Source organism: Convolutriloba macropyga, chromosome 14, assembly GCF_964194025.1.
Source record: "Convolutriloba macropyga chromosome 14, txConMacr16.3, whole genome shotgun sequence".
Lineage (NCBI taxonomy): Eukaryota > Metazoa > Xenacoelomorpha > Acoela > Convolutidae > Convolutriloba > Convolutriloba macropyga.
Window position 1 is genome coordinate 7,377,755 of NC_134481.1, and position 19,833 is coordinate 7,397,587.

Genomic DNA, 19,833 nt, shown 5'->3' on the forward strand with positions numbered 1-19,833 from the left:
TTTCATTTGATAGATATAGTACCTGCTCAAATTTTTTTAGTTGCTTTCCTTTGTCTATTTGGTATCAATTTCTCAACGATTTTGTAACGAAAACATCTTTGGTATCAAATTTTTGAACGATTATCTGTAGAATGGAATTTTGCCATGGAATTCAATGATAAATGTACAGAAATCTGTATTTTACAATAAATCGTTTTTACTTTTCTCGAATATTGTTAAAATTACTGTTTTAATTCTTCAAATTTTTTGAGCTTTCAAAGTAACTTTATTTGGTTTGGTGAGCACAAAATTTACTCAGCCAAAGCTTATCATAAAAAGACGTTTTTGCTTCAGTTCGAATAAGGCAAAATATTTCAACAAGTATCTGAAAAACAAACGAAAAATTTTTCAACGTATGACACTAATTTTTGAATGCTCGATATAGAAAGTGGTAACTTTTTTAGGTCAAAGAATTTTCGCTGCTGTGCGTGCCCAGGGCCTCAATAAATGACACGATGTTCATCGGTGTTCATTACAATATGGAGCATCAGAAATGGATGACAGTGTAATATGAGCCTTCATTTTGAAAAAGAAAATTGGTTCATAATTTTTTATAACTTTCGATTTTTTGCATAGAGAACATTCCAAAACAAAAAAGAACAAAGAGAGTAATTTCTCATATGATGAACTGCAATGTAATGGCGCAAAGGTATACAGAGAATTCAAAATATGGTTTCAAGAGCCAAGTACAATCTGAATATTAATTAATTTTGTGGTCTGGTCTTTATAATTGTGAGGAATAACAGATTCCGTTCTGTCGTTCTCTAAAGAAGAACGGATTGATTGAGAGACGGAATTCACAGCGCCAATCCGCTTCATCATTTCTGAATAATTGTTATGCTAAGAGAAGCGCGCCTGATCCACGTTTTCGTATAAAACTTTGGTAATCACGCATTGAATCTTAAAAACTTAGACAACAACCAAAACTAAACAAAGAGTGCCGTTAGTTAACAGAAATAATGTTAAACTGAAAAGTGTAGAGAATGAGGATAAGAATAAGAGCCAGTAATCAATAACGTTTCATATATTCGCGAACGAATGCAGGTTTTTGTAAGAAGAACCCTGAACCATTATTTTGAGCACGTGTCTATATATGGTAAATAATTATGTAAATATATGGCACCTGTTTCTGAGAGGTGCAAATAATATGCACGTACTAAGCTTCGGGGGGCACAAACGGAAAAAAACAAATTTTACAATCTCATAGCGATAGTAACCCAGGCGGAGGTGTGCGCTCGAATTCGCCGTGGTCCAAACCATTTCGAGCGCACGCCTGTTCAGTGAGCACTCGAAATTAAAGGGCATTTTCGAGCGCAAGAGCGCACTTGAGTCCGATCAGAGCCGGATTCGAGCGCTCTTGAGTCTGATCGGAGGTGGAATCGAGCGCACTTGAGTCTGATCATAGGCAGCTTCGAGCGCACTTGAGTCTGATCAGGACCAATTTTGAGCGCAACGGGTGTGATCATAAACGGTTCAAGCGCTAGACAGTCGATAATCCTGCGCTTGAAATTCTTCAACCAGAGGGCATATTGAGCGCTACTGCGTCTGATCAGGACCGATTTCGAAGGCAAGTGTGTCTGATCAGAGATGGTTTCGAAAGCAAGAAAAGTGATAAAATAATTTACAAATGTTGGAAATAACTCAAACCAATTTGAAAAATAGACCTATTTGTGATTTTTGCAGTATGTTTTGGTGGTGTAATTTCTACTCCACAAACCTATGAGATTACATAATTTGTTTTACACAACCTGTAATTCTCTAAATGGATCACAAATTCCCCCAATTAACATCTGGGGACGTAGAGGAGAAATATTTCACCGGTTTTTCAGGTATCAGCATGTCATTTCCCAGTTCCAAAACTTGAAAATAATTTGGTCTCAAGGCAAAAACCTCACCTTTTCCGGCGTACTAAGCAGAAACGTTTCCATAAAATACTTAGACTATCATCAACTAACGCACAGAAAAATTCCAAAAAACGTAAAATTTTACGACGAGTCAGGCAAGGAATTACTTAAAGGAATTGCTATAAAACAATACCATGATAAATTTCCATTAAAAGAATTACTTTTAAGCGACCAAGACGACAGTGAATATTACTAATCTGATTTTTCTTTAGAATATGAAGAGAACGACGCAAATAACGCCTAGATTTAGCTCCTGAATTCGTATTTTTTTTTACGATTCTGTGTGAGATAAAGATGGGTTTACCATTTTTCAAGCCCATGTTTGTCTACTTTTTCACTAAATAAACAGAAAATACACATAATTCACCCGCCTTTTAGCCTCTTCTACATTTATTTTTCAAAGTCTAACAGATTCAGTTTTAACAGCAAAAGGTATAATTAAGAGACAATTTTGTCCAGAACTTAACAGTTTTTGTCAATTATGACTAAAATACCGACAAAATTAACCAAATTTACCCCCAAAATCGAACTCATTTTGTCAATTTTTTTAACGATCACCTCAAATAAGTAGAATTACAGCATTTTTAACCGCATAATTAATCGGTTTGGTACATAATTTGTGAGAATTTGAGAAAATCTGTGCAAAAATTGACCAATTTTGACAAAAAATTTTCTGGTTTCACCAAATTTATGCCTAATTGTACCCTAAATTTCGAGAAAATACTCCTTTTTAGCAGAAATTTGTCTACCTGCATCCAATTTTTGTCCAACTTTTCTGGTTTTGTTTCAAATCCTAGAGAATTTTCACAAATATTTAAGCGCAATTCACAAATTTTGAACCAATTTCACGCTCTATAGCCCAAAGGTATAGTAAAATTGACCATTAACAGTCAGAATTAAAATAAATTATAATACTAAAAGTGTACCAGAATTGTTGAAATTATGTCATGTTTTATCCAATTTTACTCAAACTAACTATGGTTGAGCTAAAAACTCAGAGTTTTTTGTCAGAAACTGACACATTTTGAGCAATTTTTTGAAAATTGACAACAAAATAACCAAGACTTGAACTTATAAAACAAAACCAAAATTTATCGCGTTTTTACTGCATTTTAGCCCATATTTTGTTTAATTAACCTTGAATTTGCATGAAAAGTGACTAAAACTACCAAAAATGAACCATCAAAACGGCAGACTTAACAGATTTATCTCGATGCTTTCGTGCGGTCAAAAAATTATTCATGACAATAGTCTATAGTATTAGAAGAACAAAAACTCTTGGATAGGTAACCATATTTCAAACTCAAAGTACTCAATTAGATTTTTTGTTCATTTTACTAAAAAAAAGAAACCCTTTTATTGATATGAAACTTATACACACTCAAACCAAAAGTTTTACGATTTTGTGTCAGACAAAGATGGGTTTACCTTTTTTCTAGCCCATGTTTGTCTACTTTTTTACTAAATAAACAGAAAATACACATAATTCACCCGCCTTTTAGCCTCTTCTACATTTATTTTTCAGAGTCTAACAGATTCAGTTTTAACAGTAAAAGGTATAATTAAGAGACAAATTTGTCCAGAACTTCACAGTTTTTGTCAATTATGACTAAAATAGTGACAAAATTAACCAAATTTACCCCCAAAATTGAACTCGTTTTGTCAATTTTTTTAACGATCACCTCAAATAAATAGAATTACAGCATTTTGGTTTTGTTTCAAATTCTAGAGAATTTTCACAAATATTTAAGCGCAATTCACAAACTTTGAACCAATTTCACGCTCTATAGCCCAAAGGAATAGTAATATTGACCATTAACTATCAGAATTAAACTAAATTATTATACTAAAAGTGAACCATAATTGTTGAAATTTTGTCATGTTTTATCCAATTTTACTCAAATTAACTATGGTTGAGCTCAAAACTCAGTGTTTTTTGTCAGAAACTGACACATTTTGAGCAATTTTTTGAAAATTGACAACAAAATAACCAAGACTTGAACTTATAAAACAAAACCAAAATTTATCGCGTTTTTACTGCATTTTAGCCCATATTTTGTTTAATTAACCTTGAATTTGCATAAAAAGTGGCTAAAACTACCAAATATGAACCATCAAAACGGCAGACTTAACAGATTTATCTCGATGCTTTCGTGCGGTCAAAAAATTATTCATGACAATAGTCTATAGTATTAGAAGAACAAAAACTCTTGGATAGGTAACCATATTTCAAACTCAAAGTACTCAATTAGATTTTTTGTTGATTTTACTAAATAAACGAAACCCTTTTATTGATATGAAACTTATACACACTCAAACCAAAGGTTTTACGATTTTGTGTCAGACAAAGATGGGATTACCTTTTTTCTAGCCCATGTTTGTCTACTTTTTTACTAAATAAACAGAAAATACACATAATTCACCCGCCTTTTAGCCTCTTCTACATTTATATTTCAGAGTCTAACAGATTCAGTTTTAACAGTAAAAGGTATAATTAAGAGACAATTTTGTCCAGAACTTCACAGTTTTTGTCAATTATGACTAAAATAGTGACAAAATTAACCAAATTTACCCCCCAAATTGAACTCGTTTTGTCAATTTTTTTAACGATCACCTCAAATAAATAGAATTACAGCATTTTGGTTTTGTTTCAAATTCTAGAGAATTTTCACAAATATTTAAGCGCAATTCACAAACTTTGAACCAATTTCACGCTCTATAGCCCAAAGAAATAGTAATATTGACCATTAACTGTCAGAATTAAACTAAATTATTATACTAAAAGTGTACCATAATTGTTGAAATTTTGTCATGTTTTATCCAATTTTACTCAAACTAACTATGGTTGAGCTCAAAACTCAGTGTTTTTTGTCAGAAACTGACACATTTTGAGCAATTTTTTGAAAATTGACAACAAATTAACCAAGACTTCAACATATAAAACAAAACCAAAATTAATCGCGTTTTTACTGCATTTTAGCCCATATTTTGTTTAATTAACTTGCATAAAATTGAATTTGCATAATAAGTGACTAAAACTACCAAAAATGAACCATCAAAACGGCAGACTTAACAGATTTATCTCGATGCTTTCGTGCGGTCAAAAAATTATTCATGACGCTGTAACCCAATACCATAATAAAATCTCACTGAAAACACCACTTTAACAAGACGACAGTATAAACTACTACTCCGGTTGTTCCTTAGAGTTTGATGATAATTTAAACAAAGAGATGGAACAATTTGAAAAATTATCGTAAGCAGGAGATGTCTTATTGTTGAAATCTGTTGAATTATCAGACTTAGACACAGATGACCAGTCTTCAGCAAAAAATTAAAGCAGGCAAAGCCATTTTCAACAAAACTGCAACCCTTCGCCTAGAAAAACCAAAATGTTCGAGGGAGATTTAGATGGAAATGAGCTCATTGAAAAAATATCTCACTTTGCCAAAGGTAATGATTTATTTATAACAGCAACAAACGCCTAAATTTATTTTACGGTGGAGTATCGGACACAGTTGGTTTTATCAACTTTCTAGCCCAATTTTGTCTGCTTTTTTATCAAAGAAACAGAGTCTACAGAGAATTCATCCGAAATTTAGCCGTCTCTACAGTTTTTTTTTCAAAAACTTAAAATTGGAATTCACAGTTTTTGTCCCTTTTCACTAAAATTTTGACAAAATTAACCAAATTTACCCCTAAATCGTACTGCGTTTGTCAAATTTTTTCTCAAAAACAACCCATAATTTGAAGAATTTAAGCTTATTTAACCGCATTAATCACAGTTTTCGTCTTGAAATTATGAGAATTTGACAAATTTTGTGCAAAAATTGTCCCATTCTGACCAAAATTTGTCAATTTTACACAATTTATGCCGCATTTTACTCTACTTGGTCCAGAAGAAACTCTCTTTTAGCAAAAATTTGTCCAAATATATCTAAATTTTTTCCAACTTTATAGGTTTTATCCCAAAACTCAGAGAGTTTTGGACAAAATCTAAGCAAAATTAACAAATTTTGAGGCATGTTCACGCTCTATAACACAAATAATAGCAATTTTGAACCAAAATTGAAGCAAATTGTTTACAAATCAAAAAAAATTGTTGAAGTTTATCAAAACTTATGCAATTTTAAACGAAATTAACTATGTTTTACGAAAAAATGCAGTGTTTTTGTCAGAAACCTATATTTTTTATTTAAAAGTTGTTAAAACTTTAACCAAGATCTGAACATATATAACCATTACTTATCGAACTTTTACCCATATTTATTGCACTTTAGCCCATATTTCGAATCATTCACTTTAATTTTGCCTAAAAATTGCCTCAAACTACCAAAATTAAACCATCAAAACAGCAAATTTAACATTTTCAAGATACTTTTCTGCAGTCGGGAAATTATACGTGACAATAGTCTATAGTATTAAAAGAACAGAAACAATTGCACAGGTAACCGTATTTAAAGCTGAAAATGCCCCATTCGATATTTTCTTCAATTTACTAAACAAACGAAACATATTATTGATGTACAAATTATGCACACTTAACCAAAATCTTTTAAAAAATGAGTCAGAGTAACCATAAACTTGAAATTAGTTCCCTTGCCAGATAGCAAAAACTCCATTTTTTTGAAAAAGTTTACAAGTTTCTGCCCACCATTTTTAAAGCAAAATTTCTCAGGGAAAACGTTGGCTACATATTAATTAGAGAACATGATAGTAAAAGCCAACTTATTTCCTATTGCTTCAGAGTATTCAGGTCAATTTTAACAACAGGTTTCTCTGACAACAATCAAAAGCCGAAATTTTGTCATTCAGTTAAAAACACTGGACCGAATATTGTCTAACCGAAAGTGGTTGCTATCATCGAATATACCATTGTGTGTATCTATTTAATCTCAAATAGTTTTTGGTAAAAATTAGTACAAAGCATCAAATGTTATCATTTTATACCATGATAAAGTTGCAAGTGCTAAAAAAGTTCATATAAATAAGGACAGACAATCCATTATTATTTATTATAAGTTCAACAAAGGCAAGAACTAAGGATTTGTGATAGTTTGATAAAATCTCTGCAAAAATCGAACAATTTTGACCCTGAATCATCTCCATATTTTAGCAAATATATGCCTACTCATACCCCACTTGGTCCTGAAAATACTCCTTTTTAGCAAGAATTTGTCTGCTTTTACCCAAATTCTGTCCAACTTTACTGGTTTTTTTCCAAAATCTGGAGAGTTTTGACCAATATTTAAGCACAATTTAATTTTTTGACCCAATTTTATGCTCTATAGCCCCGATATAGAATAATTTTGACCAAAAACTGACAGATTGTAACTAATTTATTTACATGGTGTAGTAGAATTTTAAAAAATATGTCATTTTTATCCAATTTTACTGAAATTAACTATGGTTGATCAAAAAATCCAGTGTTTTTTGTCAGAAATTGACAGTTTTGAGCAATATTTTGAAAATTGACAGCAAATTGACCGAGATCCGAACATATAAATTAAAACCAAAAACTATCTCATTGTTACTGCATTTAAGCGACTAATTTGCTCAATTAACTTTAACTCTGCATAAAAAGTGACTAAAAATACCGAAATTGAACCATCTAACCGGCAAACTTAACAAATTTATCTCAATGTTTTAGTGCAGTCGAAAAATCATACGTGACAATAGTCTGTATCACAAAAAGAACAACAACTGTTGGATAGGTAATCATATTTTAAACTCATAATACTCCATTAGATCGTTTGTTCATTAAACAAAATCAGCGAAACTCTTTTATTGATATAAATTTTATACACACTCAACCTAAAGCTTCCAATAAATGAGTCGAAGCAACCAAAACCTGAAATTAGTTTCTTCGCAAGATAAAAATAAACTCCATATTTTTGAAGAAATTCGCAATTTTCTGCCCACATTGTCAAACTTTATTGCAGCAAAAATTCTGACGGAAAAAGTCGGTTGTATCTTTGGAAAATTTGATGGCAATAGCCAATTCTTCTCCTATTGTCTCAGATTATTAGGGCCAATTTCAACAACAGGTTTCTCTGATATCAATCAAAAGCCGAAGTTTTGTCACGCAGTTAATTTTATTGGATAGAATATCGTCTTAACGAAATTTTTTGCTATATTCGAATGTTCAGTTGTTTATAACTATTTAATCTCAAATAATAAAGTATGAAACACAGATTAAACAAAAAATCCCTTTGTTATTTTTTTATAATCGTTTAGTCTATTGAATTAGTACAAAGCATCCAAACGTTATCATTTTGTACCTTGAAAAATTTGAAATAGTTGAAAAGTAAATATTATGTAACGACAAACGATCTATGGTTTCTTATTATAAGGTAAACAGTGACTCGCGTTTACCTTGTTTTGTAACGTATGGAAATTTTATTCCCAACTTTTCAAAATTTCGAAAACCTTTTACCGGACCAATAATTATATTGAAGTCTAATTCAGCAAAATTTTATTTAATTTTGTAGCTTAGAGTTTTAAGTTACACTTCATTCAAACAAATGTTGAAATCAATGACGTTGACGCTACCTTTTTGAATATCAGTATTTGGCATGGGTATAAAACATGTATACTTTCTAGTTATAAGTTAGATAAGCAACGTTAATACTTGCACAATTTCATCAACTTTGACAACGTTTCAGAATAAGACTGCTATAAAATACATTCCTAAGCAACTCTACATTCGACGAAAAGTTAGCAGCACAATTCAGTTTTAAAAAAGATTTCCGGAGCAGCTGCTGCTTTACCTGAAAAGGTTCTGGAACAGATTGCTTCAAAACGAAAACAAGGACCAAATTCAACGCAATATCTATCGCGTTGAAAGGCTTATTAGTCGGTTATATCTAGATTCATTGCTGTCACCATTTTTTTTCTATTTGACCGCTTTAAAAACACTTTCTGATAAATTGGCTACAACATATATGGAGCCAGAATTTTGTTTGCATGTTTCATATTAAAATTTTTTTGCTGTCTCTTCTTCTACTAGCTTTTGAAATACAAAAACTATCAAAGACGTTATTGGCTTTTGAAAAACAGTACTAGGAGTCTCATGCAGTTTGTTTTTATTTTCTATTGTAACATCAATTTACCAAACACCTAAAGATGGTGAAAACGAAGTAGAAACCTGAAGTTAACACCATATAATAAAATGTACCATGACACCAGTCAAATTCAGTTGTCACCACTCCCTGCCCCTTAATAACCAGTACCTAATATAATAGAGGAACCACTTCTTTACCCTTAAGTTCCTACGGAACAAGAAATGAATGCAATTGCTCCCCTATATTGCAGTCATCCAAATTGTATTTTTATATCAAAATTGTTCTCAGTTAAGTTATTTTTTTAGCTGAAACAAATTGTTTCAGCGTTATGTTCTGAGATGAAAAATTTTAAAGATCTTTTTGTGTCTGAGTACCACAAAATTGCACATATTACCAGCATATGAAAACCTACTAAATTTAAAAGTCCGTGCATCCAAATTTTCTGACTTAGTAGACATAGTATTATACACAAACCATGAAAATTTTGGTACTCTCCGGGAATTTTTACTTTTTTGTGATTATGGTCTCCGTGATATAGGAAGCAGCATACACTTTCTCTTATAAATTTATGCACCAAAAATACTTTTGATAACTGAATCTTTCATGTGCCCTTTTATACATCTTAACTACTTCGGCTTTAATTCAGAAAACATTTCAGAAAACCCTACGTATTCAAAATCCATTGCAAACATTTCGAACTCCACCAACATGATAGCAAGGTACTGAAATGTACTTTTACAACAAAGACAACTTAGTAAGAGCTCATCAAATAAATCTTTCATTTACAGTAGTAGTCCCCTATCAAGTAACCCCACTTTAGAAACACTGTTTGATTTTGTTGATTCTTAGGAGGAAGGATCAATCATCATCCAAGACTTTTTTGGAACTTTTTTGAAGCACACGGAGCAAACTTTTGATCTGGTGCTTAGTGTCATTTTCAATTGATAATGATTGATAGCCGAAACATACCAGTAACCATTATTTTTACAATTCAGTCTACAAGTTTCTTGGAATATCCACCACTAATAATTCCTTCATAATTTATATCCGTCAAACCAATAAGATATTAAATCAATATTTAGGCCTATATTTAAGAGACCCTCAAACACTCGAAGCTGACCTGTTTCCATCTTTTTATTCAAAAACCCAACTGACTTTCAAATTCCCAATAGGTTTATTTTAGACAATGTGATTTCTTCTGAATGCACAATTAGTCGAAAGAAATTTTTTTGAAAGAAACTTCGAAACAGATCCAACTCTTCAAGCCAAATATACATACCTAAAAAACTTCAGTACGGACAGGAAACCGACACTCTCAGTTTATGCAACACCAAAGTACTGGATTTTTTCTTTGTTTTTAATAGACAACCCCTACGAAGTTGCAGGTAGTCGCACCATTGGATTTTTTTCCTTAATATTGAAAAAACCCTCAAGTCAAAGCTTGGGCAAAAAACCAACTAACATTGACAACGTCTTATTCTACTCCACTCACTATTTTATTATTTTGAAATTGTATCTCACTTAAACTTTTCCCCCTCCGAGGAGTACAGAGGGAAAAGTTCTAGCCCCCCAGCAGTAGAATATTGAGACGAGTGTCGTCATTGCTTAAAAAGTACACTCTTTTGGAAAAAACTACATCACACAGAAAATAGTCAACCCTACCATTTAGTTTGCAACAATTGTGGGGACTATTTTTTATTCACTCTTCGTTTCCAAACTGCCCCTTCTGTCTTGGCCTTGTTTACAGTTTATCAGTAGGCTATTATTTTTGATGTTAAATTTGCTAAAGTGAAAAAAGAATTGTCCCATCTTCATTTCACCACCATATTAGTCAACATATCAATTCAAATCTTTTTATTTTAACCAGCTGCTCCTATATCCATACTCATTTTCACATTTGTAAAGCTAAAATTTCTCCCAAGGAAGTATGGTGTTCTGATTGATAGAAAACCAATCCCCTTTTGCATTCATTCTTATTATTCTTTCCTTCACTCTTGCCATATCTGTTGCCCTCTTCATCGAAATGAACCTCCCCTCCCCCTGTAATCTTCTTTCAACACTACTAGGTAAATACTGCAAAAATTAAAACCCAGCTGCGCGGTCGTCGCACGAAAAAGAAGCCTCGAGGTCCGAGACCTGAATTTATCAGGTTAAATCTGACCCAAAACAATTTCTTAAATTGCTTGACTCTTGCATAGATAAGATATTCCGATCAAAATCAGAGATTGTCTGCCAGTTTTTGTTTCCATTCCCAAGATTTACTCTTCCCATGTCTTTTGTCTTTCCTTTTTCCACGCCGCTGCGAGTTTCTTAACTTAATACTGTACTAACAAGGGCGGTTGTATCTATGATCTCTAAAAGAATGAATTTTTTGTACGATAAGATGTACGATTGTTGTCAGCCAAAAAGCTGATAGGTTTTTGCTTATTGATTTTATTTGTTTATGATCACATAAGATAACCAAAAGAACCCGGTAATAAACTGGCTCATTGATCTACCTCCTGTCATAAAGCATTCTCGAGCCATCTATCCTCGACAGGGTGGCCCTGATAACAAACAACAACAAAAACAGCAACAGCAACAGCAACAACATCAATAACAACAACAACGTTGACCACAAAAAGAGCAATAACAAAATAACCAGCAGCAATCTCAATCACCTGCCAAAAGTCTTACAAAATCCTTGTTAAGGACGGGCTCCCCAAAGGACACGAAAACCCCTTGAATTACTCCCCTTAAAAAAACAGTGTATCAGGTTGCTCTATTATACTCCGAAGCCAAAATTCAATATGTGTTGCCTTTCAGAACGGTTCATCATTCAGAACAAGGTTACGGAAGGAAAATTTTCTGTCCCCTCTTTGTGCTTCCCGTGATACCGGGCTTCTTTCTTTTCCGGCCTCTAAGCACGCGTAGGCTCAGAAACCAAGAGATAACTCATAAAGAGTATTGTTTTGAAAAATGTGGATCTACATTCTCGCATCAAAATGCCTCTCGAATTGATTACAGCTTTTCCTTCGTTGGACAGTTAATTTCCTATATTATCTTTGTTGACTGGAAGTTGCGTTGTTTTATCAACCCTAAGCTTCAAAGGGAAGCGCTTGGATCTTCTACGCGTTCCGCTCTTACTTTCGCGTTAATTCGCACTCTTATTCACATCACAGATCTCTTACTCTCTAACTTACTCCTGTGAACTCAATTTTCAACCCCCCCCCCCCCGTCACACCAACTTCTCCTTTGGCGGTCCTTTTCAAAACTATCTGACAAAAAAAATGATAGTTGACTTCTAAATATAGTTGACTTCTAAATATTTATCTTGAACAGCAACAAGTATCCTGTGAAACAATAAACAATAAAGAGTAAAAACAAAAAATAAACAACAAACTGAAACAATTAACCCTTCAAAATTAAAACAAGGAAATTCGAGATTTAACGTACGATGCAACCACATGACAAAATGATAAAATCAAGATCCAATTTAACCGCCTCTTTCTACACCTCCTTCTCCTTCACAACTTTTTCAATTTTCTTCGACGTTTTGTGAACCCCAGCATAATGACTCGACAAATTTGCAGGAGAAAATGTGGAAATCCACAATGCTCAGGTTTTATTGACGATTCATGGACCCTTGCAATAAGTCGAGAAATGACATACATCTCCCCAGAGTCCTGTTCACAATAGTTACACATCAAAACGTGTTTTTTCTTTTTTTCGTTTGTCGCCAGATGTCATCTCTTCGTGGCCTCTTTTTCGGGTCAGTTCAGACTCCTGGCTGACAAACAAACCAAGCGGTTGTGAGTCCAAGGGAACATACGATAAGAATCGTATGATTCTATGAAAATTTCATGTTTCCCAGTCTATCAGGGCAAACAAAACAGGAACAGTACATTCGAACAGTCTTTCTTCCATATTTAAATTGATAAATAAGTCAATTGACATTATTGCAGAAGATAATCAGAAACAACTTCGCATAACCTCTTGCAATTTCTATACATCTGAATCTAAAAATGAGTCTCTTTTGCTATTTTGCATTTGTTTTGGCGTACTGAGTTGCTAAGAGTCCATTTCAAAATTAAGTAATAATTCTGAAGTAAATAACTAGTGCCTGGAAAACTATGAGTACTGTTCTACGAAGTTGGCGACACGCTAGATAAATTTTATAAATTTTTTAGCAAATTGTTGTTGTTTGAATAGCCGAAATGTGTTATGAAAGTAGGAAATCACCAATTTGAAATAAAAATATTGATGTTTAAAAAATTTTGAGTTTGAATTGCGTAACAATGATATGCAGGTATTATTAGATCACAAGAAATTGACTCGAAATTGGAAGGTTGTTCTTAATAGTTGTGTCATCTGAATATTGTTATGATTGCAAAGTATTTATTTTTTATGGCAACTGTTGCCTTTTTCCAGATACAGGACAAGATCGGTAAAGTGATGTAGTCCATTGTTGCCCACAATATGAGCAGAAAGTATTTGCTTTGAGTTTTTCTACTTGTCGTTGTACTTGTCTTTCATAACTTGCGCCCCGGTGCCGCGATAATTAGAGGCTGTTATTAACAGTCCCGGGTCGAGGTTTTTTCGTGCATTTTTGTAAGAAACTTAAAAATAAATTTGAATTAACAATTAACTTGGTGACCATGACTAGGTTTATAAAACAGCAGATCACCAGTTTAACAAATCAATTTTTAACAGTTCATTTCAGTTTTCCAGATATGAAATATATGTTTCTATTCTCCCCACTTTGGTCAAGTAAGAATAAAAATTCATAATTAATTAAACCTAATCAGTCGTGTTTTCATTTGGAATAGTAAAACCCACACAATCGGGTTTTCAACTAGGATATTGGAACCCACACTATTTGGTTTGCAATTGGGATACTGAAACCCGCACAATCGAAAGTCATGAAACATTAAGGAGGCTTCTTTTGCTTGCAGCTGGCTCACAGTTCTGCGCTTCTTGCTATCAACATTATAGCGTTTCCTCGCATTAGTCTGACAGAAACCGATTGCGCAAGCCTGCTGAAAGCAACTGATAAACCAGCTGAGTACAAACTTTTGTTGTCAGTGGGCAGAGCTATTTGCGTCAATGTCTTAAGTGTCCATGGGAATAAATTGAACACCTATGTTGGCACATTGTTGGGAACATTGCTCCAACTTCCTGTCTTCCGCAGCTCTCAGGGCAAATCCAGACTTCCTCGCCGCATTTGAAATAATAATGGGTTGCAGTGGGGAGGTAAAGGGTATATCAAGAGCTGCCGGTTGTCCAGCAGACCAACAAGGTAAAAACATATCTCAAGGACGAGAATTTGTTTCCGGTATCAGGTTTTTCTGCTCGCAGACTGGTGACAGGTTGGCAGCGCTGCAAGCAGAAAAAAATTTGTCCCATAGGCGGTTGTGTCGCGAAATCGTATCGCCCCGACCATGACATGCAACAGCATGATCACCGAGTGTATCCAAAGATCCTGTTTTACAATAGGGAGACTATCTTTGTTTTTCAAATATGGGAGTGCCAAGTCTGTACTTCACAGCTGCACGAAACTCGTTTGGCAAAAGATGGAGGCCGAGAGCCGGTATAGGAGCTGGCGATAGCCATGCTCCTGATTGAGGCAGAGAGAGTGACAGTAAACAAGCTTTTTTTCTTTCGGACGTTTGATTTTCAATTGATTTATTGAGAGCAACTTCGTCGAGGACTACCTGTATTTTGCTTTGAGTAAGCTGAGATATTGACAAACCATTTATTTCATCAATCATTTTGGTAAAAGTGTGATCTGCTGTCGGACTTTGGCCAGTTATCAGCTCTACTAATGTAGCAGACTGCGATATCGAACCGATATAGGCTGTTTTTATCTGATCAGACGCTCGTCGGATTCCAATTCCAGTCTTTTTGATAGGCAAACATGCTTGATGCCATGATTCATTGGACAAGACTGTTCCCAGTATTTTCTCAGAGGTTGTCCTTTAAGCGAGTCAAATTCTTTAAAAATATTTGGAGCTTTCTAAAATGGTGTATTGCAGCGCAGTGAATACACCATTTTTGGTGCTCCCAGGCAACAACGTAGAATGCCAAGAGCACCTGTGGGTCTTTTATGTACTCGAGATTCTCCAGTATTTTTTCGATCTTTTGATCTCGTTTCTGTATCGAGGAAGCAACGAATCGGGGGGATCAAGCAGCAGCACCCATTATTTCAAGTCTTTCTCTACCGTTTCTTTTAATTCTGTTATCGGTCGTGTTCAGAGCTGCTTTTGACCATACCTCACATTTGTCTCTTCTGAGTTCTAGGCCGCAAGTTTTCCGCGATACAGTCAATATATCTAAAGCCTCGTTCTGTTCGGGTTCTGTTCCAGCAATAATACCATCGTCACGGTACCAACAGTAATACCATCGTCAAGGTACTATCGTTAGATATTGGGTAAGATTAGATATTTTTGATTCAATCTCTTCTATTATAGGCGACAAAGTTGGGGAGAACAACAGAGGACCCAAGAAATCTCCTTGATGCACTACAGATTGACTCGTTACAGATTTGTTACTATAATAAAGATGACTGTGCTGTGAGTAGCAATATATGGCAAATGATGCAAGACTCGGCATTAATGTAACAGCTGGATTTAGAATTTGACTTCTTTCAATGGAATTGAAGGCGTTTTTAAAATTCGTCTGTAATTTTCCTGCATCCTGTGGAAGCTGCATTTTCTCAAATGTAATTTGGTCGCGTGTATGATACTTTCAGCTCCACCCTTGACTCCTACACCAAGTTGATTACATGAGGAGAGTTCGGCCGACTCTGTTTGTGTTTGTTTGGCTATGCATTTTGCAACCAATTGTAAGAACTGCGGTGAATGCGGTGAATGCGGTGAAAAAAACTAATTCACCGCTTTTCACCGAATTTCTTACAAAAATTCACCACCAAACCTCGACCCGGGGTTGGTTATGCTTCCTTTCCATGTTAATTGCAATTAGTGAAACGAGTCGGGCATTTACCGTATCTTTATGAAAAACTTGTTGAATCTTTCCTTCAAACTTTTGCTTTATGAATAGGTCTCTGGTGACGTCATCTTCCATGATGCGAAATATAAGTTACTAATCACGATAGACCCCCAAAGTTGCTTTGTCGACAATGTTACCTATTTTTTCAGTCTTTGGTTGATAGTCTTTACATTACTCAACTCCTAACTACGAGAACCTGCATACGTGTCTTTATATGATTTTTCAATTGGTCGCAGGAAATCGGATCCTGCTTATCTGCTAATGTTTTTAAGGAAAACATTAGCTGATAAGAAAATGAAGGGTGCTAGATTGCATCAACTATTGTTTTCGTTATTGTTTTAGTTCTTGTTTTCGCATTTTTTAAACTGTTCAAATTGTTTGAATTGTTCAAATTTATTGAAATGTGAAATTGCTTTCGTTATTGTCAAAGAACGCATATTTCAGAATGGTATATTGTCGACTAAAATTTCCTCACCTCAAATAAGAATTACACTTTCACTTCGTCCTCAGAGTCCCTCTGACCCAAAAGGGGTTTTTTATCAGCTCCAACGGATCTGGCGCCTTGTTCGCATTCAATTAGAAACTCTTGTTATGCCAACGAACTAGGCAACTGTTTTTTGGTTATAATCACAATTAGGATTACATCTAAATAATCCTTCAAAGTTTTTTGGCCTCACAGTTGTAACGATTTTTTGTGTAGCTACTGGTACAGATGTGGTATCAGTTGACGATATAATACCAACCATTAGTGTATCTGTTCAATAAGAAAATTAATTTAACGCTTGTGAAGTTTGACATTTTATCAGACAAAGAAGCTTACCCGTATCTAATGTTAACGCAAATTCAGTACTTATTCAGAGTCTAATTCAGGTCACATTTTGCACTGAATTGGTCTGGTTCAGAGTTTTTTTCAGTGATTCAATCTGAATTATTTTCTGATTCAGAATAATTCTAAATATTTTCTCTAATTTTCGCTCTGATTCTGTGAAGATCAGAATTCATTTGACAGTTAGCTCTGAAATTTTTCTGAATCAGTACTAAAATTTGATTTATCTCTGAAATTATTCTGAATCAGAGCTAAGATTTGAATTTTCACTGAAATTGTTCTGAATCAGTACTGATTCCCACTGAACCTTAGGTACGGATAAGCTCTCACCTAAGCAAATAACACATAGTCTACTGAAAACATTTTTGGGCTGACGAAATGACAAACAATGGTCTACCGGAATATCTTATTTGATCACAGCTCACTTTGGTATGGTGGAACACATTGATCAGAGGCTGATTCGGTCACGGATTTTCTGAGTATGTATAGTCTGTCCCATAAAGTTGAAATAAGCGAACGTTCAAAAAACGTCAAAAATGTGCAATTGAGCATCAATGTGCTCATTCTAATGTCAAAGTTTTCTCCAATGAGTTTTGATTCATCAACTTTTTCGACATGTTTTAAATTTGAACTTTGACCTGTGAACTCCTTCCTGTGGCTTTTGAAACGTTGGCTTATTTCAACTTTATGGGACACGCTATAATTACAGTAATGAAGTTCAAGCGGTTTTTGAACAAAGAGAGTTTTCTATAGAGTTTTCTCTGGGTAAAACACTGCCGATGATTTGAAGAACGATTTCTATCGCAATTCGGCCCAGCAGTCAGCAATGATTTAGGCCTGTTACTTTTTATAACACAAAAAACCTTTTCCCAATCGAGTTGCGCTTTCTCTTTGTAACATTTTATAAAAACTTTATCAAATTGCGAAAAAATAGGCAGTTTTTAAGAAAAACCATCCGGGTAGAATTATCGAAAAAAATTTATCAATAACTAATTTCTTTCAAAAATAGTGTTTGTGAAATAACTGAATAATTTTTTAAAGATTGTTTTTAAGTGATTTGGCCTGATCAGCATCTGAAAATTTGATTTCATTGAGTATTAAGTGGTATAGATAATAGACTAAAGTAGAGGAAAGAGTTGGGCTGGAAAAAATCAAACAAAACATTGTCTCAGTTTTTTTTACAGTTTACAATGCTTATATATCTTTATGTGCTACCAGTTAAAATAAATTAGCATTCTTTATGTGCTACCAGTTAAAATAAGTTAAAATAAAGGCCGACCTAAAAACTGTTTAAATTGATTGAAGAGGTAAAAATCAAGGTGAACGGGGTGAATTCTGGTGAAAATAAAAATTTCACCACTTAGCCCATAATGGAACTCACTGGACAAATCAGCGGAGATTTTTTAATGGCGACCGTAATAAACACAAGAGGTAAAAAATATTTGGTTGCTTAGAAAAGCAATTCATTCGCAATGTCGCCGCTTAAAATCACCGCAAAATTCTAAGCTGTGACTATTTGTAGGTTTTATGCGATTTGCGATTTATTTTCAGATATAAAATTTTCATTCTCGTTGTGAAATACGCTATTCACCGAACATTATTTCTCTGCAAAACCAGCCCGACTCAGGATATAAGGTCACTCAATCTTTCCTCTTTTTCCTTTTATGAAAGCTCATTCTCCTAAGATATCAACAAGACGTCAGTGAGGCATTGTGGAACACGACAGAACATGTTTCACCTACCGATGGCGACTGCGCATGTCTTGTGTTCCATCCCCAGTATCAGTATTTCCAGTGCCCGTGCTCAGGGGAAGTGGAACGAAGGTTCATGTGCGTCAAGTTGCCCCCGCGCACTATACCAGCACCCGCTTTATTCTGGGGCCATCCTTACAACTGCTTGATGTATGAATGCTACAAACATCCATAGCACATCAAATCAACGAAAACGGAAGAAAACATTATTACACCTGAAATCTGTACGTTAAAATTTTTGTGGTCAACAGGGTCAACAGTTTCAATTAGCCTAATGATTACAAGTAATGAAAATCCTGAGTACAATAAATGAATAAAAGAGAAGAAATTATTCAATACACCTCAAACATACAATTTTGCCCCAAAATGAAAACGGTGGGTGAGGTGGACAACAGTGACAACGGCTCAAATTCAACTGGTCTTGACTTCTCAAATTATACTTACTAATTACTGGATTGATATTCTGACAGCTATATTCTAAGAGATATATTATTCTTATTGAAAAGAGCTGAATTGAAGTTTGTCTTTTTTATCTATTTTAGTGACTCGAGTGACTTTTGTAAATATATTTAGAAATTGGGTTTTGTTTTTTCAATGTTGTCTCACTGGCATTTTGTTTTATTTTCAACTATCGTCTAAAAGGAAGGAAATTTCCATTAATTTTGGCCGAGTGCTACCGCTCCATTTTCTGACTAATTTTTATACGTTTCTCAAAAAAAAGTTGCGTTCGAGATAATAATTGAAGTTTTAATTGCAGTTCGGTGTTGCAACGCCGGGAAGTCTTCAAATTCTCAATCCATAACGAGAGAGGAGCTTTTAACGATTTTTTTTAGTAGAAAAAACTCAAATCTCTCAATTTCTTTTTTTTCAAAGAAAAACCATTCGCCCAATTGTTTCGGTGTAACCTCGGGTTCTCAGTAACAAATTCTGCCACTTGCCTCATGATCATTGAAAAAATATTACTTAACAGTTTTAATTAAAATGCAATTTTTAATTTATTTTTTTTTGTAGTTTAATTTTGGCAGGCTTCTTTTGTTAAATGTAGGCTACTTCAATAGATATCTTTCCTGCCATTTTCATATCGACCAGATTGACAGAGCTCGGCTGTGGATTGTAGAAGAAAGCGGGTGGTTGCACTGACAGATTAAACTTATCAAACTTCGGATCCGAAAGGAGGTCTTCTCTTTCCCACCAATTGGCATAATTAGTCCCACAATCTTATTTAGGAACTGTTTCTTTTCCCTGATCAGAAAAATTTATAG

The 19,833-nt window shown here is 34.2% G+C and overlaps 1 long non-coding RNA gene across 1 annotated transcript; it reads left to right on the forward strand.

Moving 5' to 3' along the window:
- Positions 1-490: 490 nt before the first annotated feature.
- Positions 491-19,103, forward strand: LOC142353391 (uncharacterized). The gene is made up of 2 exons (XR_012761049.1): positions 491-544; positions 18,506-19,103. It is a non-coding gene; the product is annotated as an uncharacterized LOC142353391 (long non-coding RNA).
- Positions 19,104-19,833: the final 730 nt, after the last annotated feature.